The sequence below is a fragment of the Schistocerca nitens genome, chromosome 1 (genome assembly GCF_023898315.1).
Source record: "Schistocerca nitens isolate TAMUIC-IGC-003100 chromosome 1, iqSchNite1.1, whole genome shotgun sequence".
Classification (NCBI taxonomy): Eukaryota; Metazoa; Arthropoda; class Insecta; order Orthoptera; family Acrididae; genus Schistocerca; species Schistocerca nitens.
The window spans coordinates 696310932-696319961 of NC_064614.1; positions in this window are offsets into that span (position 1 = coordinate 696310932).

Sequence of the window (9030 nt, forward strand, 5' to 3'; positions counted from 1 at the left end):
TATTCACGCAATTTCTTCTCTTTTCTCCAAAGAACTTCTTAATTTTCCTGCAGACGGTCCCTATTTTTAAAATAGTCATGCTTCCATAGCTTTGTATTCTTCTCTAGACATTCACACGTGATCATTTTACTCTTTCAGACTATTCCTTTTTGTAGACTGTATTTCGCTTCGCTCTGTTCTCTCTTTTTAATGCGCAATAACTTTATATTTACTCATTCCTCAGTTACGTTCAGTATCTTATGTTTTATCATTAATAGCTTTTTGCCGATTTGATGCTGAGCTGCCTTCACTATTTCATTTGAGATGCTACCCATTTCTGTTTTGTTGTTTTCCAGTCTACTGTTTCAGTCAATCGTCGTCTAATACTCCATTTAAATCTACTAAAGACCTACAAAGAATCCTGTTGGAAGAACATCCGCAACTGAGCATTTTAGCAGAGGTTGAAAATACCGCTTTAGTTGTAAATTTCTTTATTTGCACACGGTCGTGTGAAAATAAAGAAATTTACTACTGAAAACCTGTTTCTTTTAATTTATACAGGTAGAAGCTACTTAATTTCCTTTGTCTCAGTTTATAGATAGATAATCCCCTCAAAATATTTTTGAAATAATTTAGTAAGTGAGGGGATGTGAATCGTAAGATGCCCTGCCACAAAAACGTAACATTTGAACCAGTTTACAATATTACTTTTAGAATGGTATTCCGAATACATATTTAGCATTTCTCTAATACACGAAGTCTGAAAAACTGAAATGAATACAAGGAAATAACAACATCATCTCAAATTTACATATTGAACTATTTACCTTGTGATATCAAACCGTTGAGAAGCACCACGTTCAGTTCTAACGTAGGTTTAATAAACCATGGTATGAACTAAAGCAGAGAAAAAGACATTTCAATAAAGTTCCAAAATAATAAAGACAATATAAATAAACATTTGGTCCCGCAACCAGCACAGACAATGAGCCACTATAGAAAATAAAAAACTGTGAAACAAATGGGTAACGTTGAAAGATGTATAAATAAAGTTAAAAAAAAACGATGTCCAACTGGATCCAAGGATTAGTAGTAAAATTAACCACGAGTACCAAAGCCTTCCCACATAATGCTGACAATTTATATACCGAGCTCAAACCCAATAGAAAGGAGTATCTGTAACCTTCAGCAAACTACATTGCTTTATTTTAAAATGAGACTACATGGCCACATGGCTTCTACTAAGGCAGGAAATTTCAACTTCTGTTTTTGCGTAGTAAACAGGAGATTACAACATCAACTCATAAAATATCAAGAAATTTATCAACCATCTCAAAGCCAATACACAGAAATAACAGCGAGACAAAGTAATTTACCAACTTAAGTTAGCACGACCGGTAAACTACTATTAAATTGCAGGGTTAACTCGCCCCATAAAGAACCATACGACACAAAGCAGATATTAACTTTTCATAACTGTATTTCACAGTCATGTGAAAGTTCTTGAAAGACATCATGTTTACGCAAGTGATAGTTAAACATTTTATTTCCACTATTGCAATTTCGGCCTTAGGCCATTATCAAGTGGAGATGTTTCGGCTTTAAGCCATGTCTACTTCTTACAAGCTGACACATTTATATGTAGTTGTCATTTGCAGTGAAATACATTCGTAAAGCACTACTTAGAGCGTTACGAATGTGTATAACAGCCCACACCTGGGCAGCTATGTTATCTGTGGTCTATGTGTGGGTCGCACTAACAGTTTTGAGCATGCAGTAAGGAAGCGGAACCCAGCAGCAACAGTACGACAAGTTGAAAAAGAGAAGGACAGAGGGTTGCGTGTGATAAACCCATCCCTTGAAAATTTCTCTCCTCCATACCTCCTCTGTGTTAGCACGGATGGCGTGTCACTGATCTGACTTGTACTAACCGACTGTGTATTTGATTCCATCGCCTTGAGTGGAATGCAAAAGTTCTAATTACTGTTCATTACGGCTGGCCCCTCCCTTCACCCTTACTGGCTGGTGTGGGACATGACGTCCAGTCTGCCGTGTGGGTCGGAGTCTGCACAATCTTCAAGAGTGGTCAAGTGCCATATTCTCTCACAAATGTAATTACGTTGATATAATCCATTTACATAAAAATAACATAATGATGAATACAAAATTTTTTTCTTTACTTAATGTATTTATTTATTTATTTTATTACTAAGGACGCCAATCCGAAAATAAATTTAATATCTGCAGTGCCCTGTTAACGTTGTATGGACGTAAATTACGTGGTGTGAGGTGTTTGTTTGTGTGTACACGTGTTTTTGTTAGTTTTTGGTTATTGCTACTCCTGTCATGCACACTAATTTTTTTCTTTTTTTTATGGTGGTTCTATACCTCCACCAAACGTGCAGACTTCTCCAAATACTAAATACTAACTTATTTGTACTACCCTATGCCTTTGCTAATACTACCGAAGCGAATTTTCATGCATTTTATTCTTTGTATACTCCTCTTTTACCTTTCGATGTCCAGCGGTGTTGTCTGCTGACGCTGAAGTGGCTAGGAAGTGCGTCTACTCACTAAGGTGCTGGTGATTTGTCTGAAAACCTTCAAGTGACATTTTATGACTGTGCACTCGTAATTGAACATATTACAATGATGCCCCCTGTCTCCTCTGTCAGGATCGCTGCTGCTGAAATGAAACACGAGCATTATGCATTGTTTATCTGTATGTAAATATTTTCTAATTTATCTCTCATCCACGGTCCATCATTTTGTTTCTGCTCCCTATACCCATGTCTGGGGTTCGCCACTCTACCACGACTTGCACTTGTCCATGCTAATTCTCCATACACAGTATTCCCCGACAGCGCTCACATGGCGCTAGCAAAATGCCACCACGAGACACGCTTCATCGCACGACAGGCGATGGCACATATCACACCAAGTCTTAGCTTCGACACCCGCCTAAAGCGTAGACTGCTAACACCGTACGAAACACATACGAAAATCGAGACTAACATGCTCATAACACAATGAGTCTTAGCTTCGACATGCGCCCAAAGCGTGGACTGCTAACACCATACGAAACACATCCGAAAAATCGAGACGCACATGCTCTATGGCACGATTTACCGTCTAGACACCACGAAAAACATAAAGTGACCTACATCCATCCCTTGGACAGTGTACAAGAGACCACGGAACGTAAACAGAAACAATTTCATCGACCGCGGTGATAACCGTGTAGGCTCTTGTACGAGAATGCTATGACAGGGTACGACGCTCAGTTGCGGAAATCAGACAATTGTGAGGCCCAAAGAAATAACAGCAGTATTAAGTTGTTTGGAGCACTCAGTACAGCAACGTGCTTGATTTGGTATGCCACAAAAAGTGTCAACTGGTGATTATATATAACTGGCAACGGAATTTTAATTCAATCTTATACCTCCCAGTAAATGTTGGCATGAAGATATCACAAATACGCAACTCATTTGACCACGTTCAACAAGGAATCATGCTGAAAACTAATAGAAATGACAAACAAACAAAATAACACGAAATACAACAAATGTAAAATTACGCTAATCAACACAATATCAACATCAAATTACATTAAACTGTTCATCGATGCAGACTATTTACATACTGCACCTTCTCTGATCTAGAATTCTACTATTTACAATTATTCTACGAATGGTATAAACTCCTGGTTGAATTTTCTCTGCGTGCCCCCAGCAATGGGTTAGGTGGCCTCAATTCCACATATTCGCTACGTTGGTCATTCCATTGCTCTTGACCGTTGTAGATCTGTTGCCTTGCAGTTGGTCCCTAGAATCCTGCTGATCCTGGTTCGAGATCGGTTGTTCTCTCTAGTTTCCGTTTCGTCGGTAGTTGTTGTTGTGGTTATGATTACAATTTCTTCGTCTGCCTCTATTTTCCCATGACGGCTGGTTATTCCCAATGAAGTCTGAATTTTGGTTTCTAATCGATCGATGTTTTCCTCCATTTCGTCCATCGTCATTTCTCTCTGGCAGATCTTGCCGGTTATGGTCATTATTTCTACTTCTTTCCCGCAAGTTGTATCATTCACGTACTCGACTTCGTACAGCGCATTCTTGAAAACTTCGTTTGAATCGCTGCATCTTCCGATGGGCAGTTGCTGGTACCGTAAAGGTAATTTAATGTAGCAGTGCCTTATATTTTCTTGGGGCTGTACGGTTGATCCAATAATCGGTTCTTCTTCATCAGGGATTCGAAGAATTTGACAGAACTGCGGAATCCTGGCGCTTCTAAGTCCTTTCCTAACATGATCTCCTGTTTTATCCTCTCCTGTGTGTCTTTCGACCAATATGTGCTAAGGAATGCGTCCTTAAATTCTTGGTAGGAACAACAACTCTCCGCAACTCCGCGCATATGATCTGCAATCGACCCTTCTAAGAAACCACAGACAAACTGGAGCTTGTACTCCAGTGGCCAAGATTCTGGTAGCACGTGATTGCACTGTGCAATCCAGGTCTTTGGATGTAATGCGTTGTTTACCTCCTTGTAGACGTGAAAATTCTGGATGGTCAAGAAAAGTTTGTGGTCGAAAAGTTCGAAGTAACCGCCTACGAATTTTCCCTCTCGTCTGCAGCGCGTGATTCCATGTATCCGTGCCCAAACGATCCTCGTGCACTGTTATGGTGTCCCCTCGTGTTGTCAGTTTCACATAATAAAGTATCTGACCTCCGTAGACGCGTACAATTGTTTTTCAGCTCGGTCTCTGATACGCTGCGTGTTACCGACGGAACATTTTCTATTAAGCGTTCCGCCACAACAGGAGCATATTCCTGCAGCATTCGCCCATGTGCAGGGGATGTGTCCTCATATAGCGGTTCGGAGAGTCGCAAGACATATTCTTCACTTCTGTGATGCTTTCGATGGCGCTCTACCGGACGAGATTTTGTTTGCAATTGCGCGACCCCCTCATGTGCCTGCCGAACGTCCTTAGCCAACTCGTTTTGTTGATCGGCGACTCGGGTCTGTTGGTAACTACAGAGGTTTCAACCTATTTGATTTCTCTCTGTTCAATTCGCTTTGCAGCCTCACTCATTTTTGCCTGTGTTTCTTGAACTAATTTTTTTTTTTGCCTTGCTTTTGCAGCTTTGTAAGTGTCTTTTTTGTCTTACGCACCTCAGTTCTTGCCAGTTTAACTTGTTCTTCGCCACTGATAACGTCCTTTCGTGCTACTTGCGCTACCAATCGTGCTGTTTTGGCATCGCGCTTCGCCTGGTCCGCGACCTCACGCGTTTCTACTGTCGTTTTCTTAACATTCTCTAGCTCTTCTTGGATTCCTGCGATCTCTTTCTTGACTCTATCTATACCGTCTGTGACCGTTCTTATGTCTTTCCTCCTCTTCCTTCCATCTCATTTTCTCCGCCTTTGTCTCTTCCTTTCTGCCTCTTGCATGAATTGCATGAGAGCCTCGAACTGAGATCCGTTTCTAACACCTTTCGGACTAGATGAACGAGATTCCGTCATTCTGTGACGTTTCGTTCGTGATTGTTTTCTACCAGTCTCACTGATGGTGCGTCTCGTACCAGCAGCACCAACATTTCGTTCTGCTGCGGTCTCCATTTTCGTCACCTGACTGAGACATGTCGTCATACTCTGCAGGTTCTACGTTCGACATTTCTGCCTGGTCTGCAACTGCATTTACCTCAGAATCCCGTGTAATATCTGCTTGGTCATCGCTAATAATCTGACATGGATCCATGGTTAACAAAACACAATTACTTCCGTTACTCTGTAGCAAACGTGCCTTGCTTCCTGTAAGCATGCACATTAATTCTGATCCAAACGAATTTAAACACTACACATTCCTATGCCACACAGATTCTACTCTATACTACGCTTCTGTGAGCTGCTGATTCCTAGTTCCTGACAACGAATTCAAATAACAGCACGCTTGTCTATGTTTACAAACTAAAATCTCAATCTATCCTAACAAATCAGCACAACACCCTTCGCCGTCAGAAACAAACAATCAAGTGACACAGAAGTCACTACCACAACATGAAAATACACACATACAATAATTAAATATTAGTACTATGTCTAGGCGCCAACAACGCAAATTTATTGTACCCAGTGCACCACATTAAATATGGGGAACAGGAACTTCATTATGCAACACTATCTAAGATCTGACGGTCACAGAAGGTGACATCAATTCAAAATTTGGCCCAAGGGTCATCAAATTTAGTGACTACGCTAATCAACGCGATCCAACGCTCACAGAAGATGCTATCATTCCTAGATCCTGGCAGGGGACGCCACAATGAAAGGTTAATATTGTTTGGACTATATAAAAATGTTGATTGAGAATGTATGCAAAATCTAGTTTACTGACAACATTTATTTTCCCAAAAACAAAGACAGATATAATTTATGCTAACCACATTGTGATAAAATATTCTAAACAACTAACTGGTGGTTTAAGACGACAATGGACAAGGATCTTGGGTGGCCGAAGTGAGTCGAGTACTCTAGCCCTAAAAATGAGGATGACGCAATCTGAATTGATCTGACTGTGACCAGACTTCGACCGATAATCTACAGAAGTCTATATAGGTGCAGCTGAGAGCAAGTGGCGATTGGCATTTGTACACCCTGACAAGGCCGGAGCAACAGTACATTACCCCGTTTGCTTCGTGCAGCGACGTAACTTGCAGCTGGTGAGATGTGTGCGGCGGAGGCGATGCGTAAGCCGGCCTGTATGGCCGAGCGGTTCTAGGCGCTACAGTCTGGAACCGCGCAACCGCTACTGTCGTAGGTTCGAATCCTGCCTCGGAACTACTTAAACCTAACAAACCTAAGGACATCACACACATCCATGCCCGAGGCAGGGGACTGATGACCTTAGAAGTTAAGTCCCATAGTGCTCAGAGCCATTTGAACCAAGCCATTTGAGCGATGCGTAAGGCGACACCTGTGAATCGATCGCGGCCACGAAAGAGATGCAAAATCTTACGGTCTAGCGATCAGGCAGACGGATCGCAATTTACTCTCTACCAGAGACCTGAAATCACTGTAGATTTCAGTGTGTGACACACCCATTCGCTGGTCGCACCACGGACCAATTTTGTTCACTTATACGACAGAGCGCACAAGGACTGGTAAACCGAAAAGGAATAAGTGTGCCCTCGGTAAATGAGTAGTCTGACACATTTGAAGTCACACTGTCGGAGGCTGGTCCCGGCACCTCCCTCGGGTATGCGTGTGTGTGTTTGTCCTTAGGATAATTTAGGTTAAGTAGTGTGTAAGCTTAGTGACTGATGTCCTTAGCAGTTAAGTCCCATACGATTTCACACACACTGTCGGAACAGTAAGAACCACAGGCTCTCCAGTCTAACTAAAAAAAAAAAAAAAAAAGAGTGTATCCGTTTCTCCGCAAAGTGCACGAACGACACCACCTTCACCCAGTCTTGAGCCGATCACAGGGCCATAAGGCGCAAAATCTGCTCTCCTACATGACAGTACATACTCATGTCGAACTAGTGTAAGAGTTATGAAGCCTGCGTCTCTGGAAAAAAAGGACCGCCAACTACTGGATTTTTAAGTTTTTGCTGAGGAAGAAGATGTTTTTCACCGAAATCGCATCGATTCTCACAACAGCAAGCAAACTGATAGAATCTTAAAGATCTTTATCTAAATCGCCTGTGTCTAGAAGCATGTTAGTCCTAGCTATGAGGTGTAATAAATTTTCTATCTCTAAACGTTTCTCAGATGCCAGAGTTTCTTATAAGACTGAGGTGGCCCATGGAAGTGGGTCACAGACCTATTTGCAGTATCGGCGAACATGAAAACCTGTGACTTTTTATTAGACGTGGCGCTGCACACAATGTCCGGTTTACGACTACACCGTGTAGACACGTCCCTTCAGTCCGTTATCCCCAGCCCAGACTTTGGCTGGCGCCAATGCAGGTATAGCGGCATTGTCCTGCTGGAGACCTGTCTCAACTAGGGGGTGCTCTGTCTTCCCTGTATGACAGTGGGCCTATCCAGCAAGATTTACTGAGGGATGGGCTCGCTGCCACTTGCTTTCAACTTCCAACATGCTGTTTCTATGAACTACGAACCATAAAAATACCTCATGCTTTTAGCGCCCTACCAGACGCCATCAACATCTGCTTAGGCTGTTAACTTTCTAGAGTCACGCTCAAGTTGTGTAGATTGTAAGAAAATCTTTACTAATTTTTGGTACACGAAAAGTAGATGAGAGTATAACGTGTTCTCTTTCACCTTCTTTGTACCTATGTTCTTCTTCCTAGGCTTCCCTTTTCAGAAATGTCAATTCCTCATCAACTGGACCACTCTTTATTGCTGTATTTACAGCATTAGGAAACTTCAGTCCTATCTCGTCATTCCTTAGTTCTTCCATACCCCACTTCTTTACATGTTGATTCTTCCTGACTAATCTCTTAAACTTCAGCCTATTGTTCATCGCTACTACATTGTGATCTGAGTCTATATCTGCTCCTGGGTACGCCTTACAATCCAGAATATGATTTCGAAGCCTCTGTCTGACCGTGATGTAATCTAACTGAAATCTTTCTGTATAACCCGGCCTTTTCCAAGTATACCCCCCCCCCCCCCCACCCTATTGTGATTCTTGAACAGAGTATTCGCTATTAAAAGCTGAAATTTCTTACAGAACTCAATTAGTGTTACCCCTCTCTGATTCCATGTCCCAAACCCATTTTCTCCTGTAACCTTCAGTTAGTAGTTTGGTTAGTAACAGAGAAATAGGTTATATGCCTTTTTCTATTAGCTATAGAAACAATGCTTGACGAAATTTTGTAAAAATCTAGTTCGCTAATTGTATTTCTTTCTCCACACTTCTGACTGATATGATTCGACCCACTGCGAATTACTCTCCTGTGCCAGTCTCCTCATCTCAGAGTAGCATATGCGCAGAACGTTATTAAATATTTTTTCAATGTATTCGAATCTCAATCTCGCCGTAAGGTTTTGGCCCTCTGCAGCTAGTATCATGGATGTTATTCCCTGATG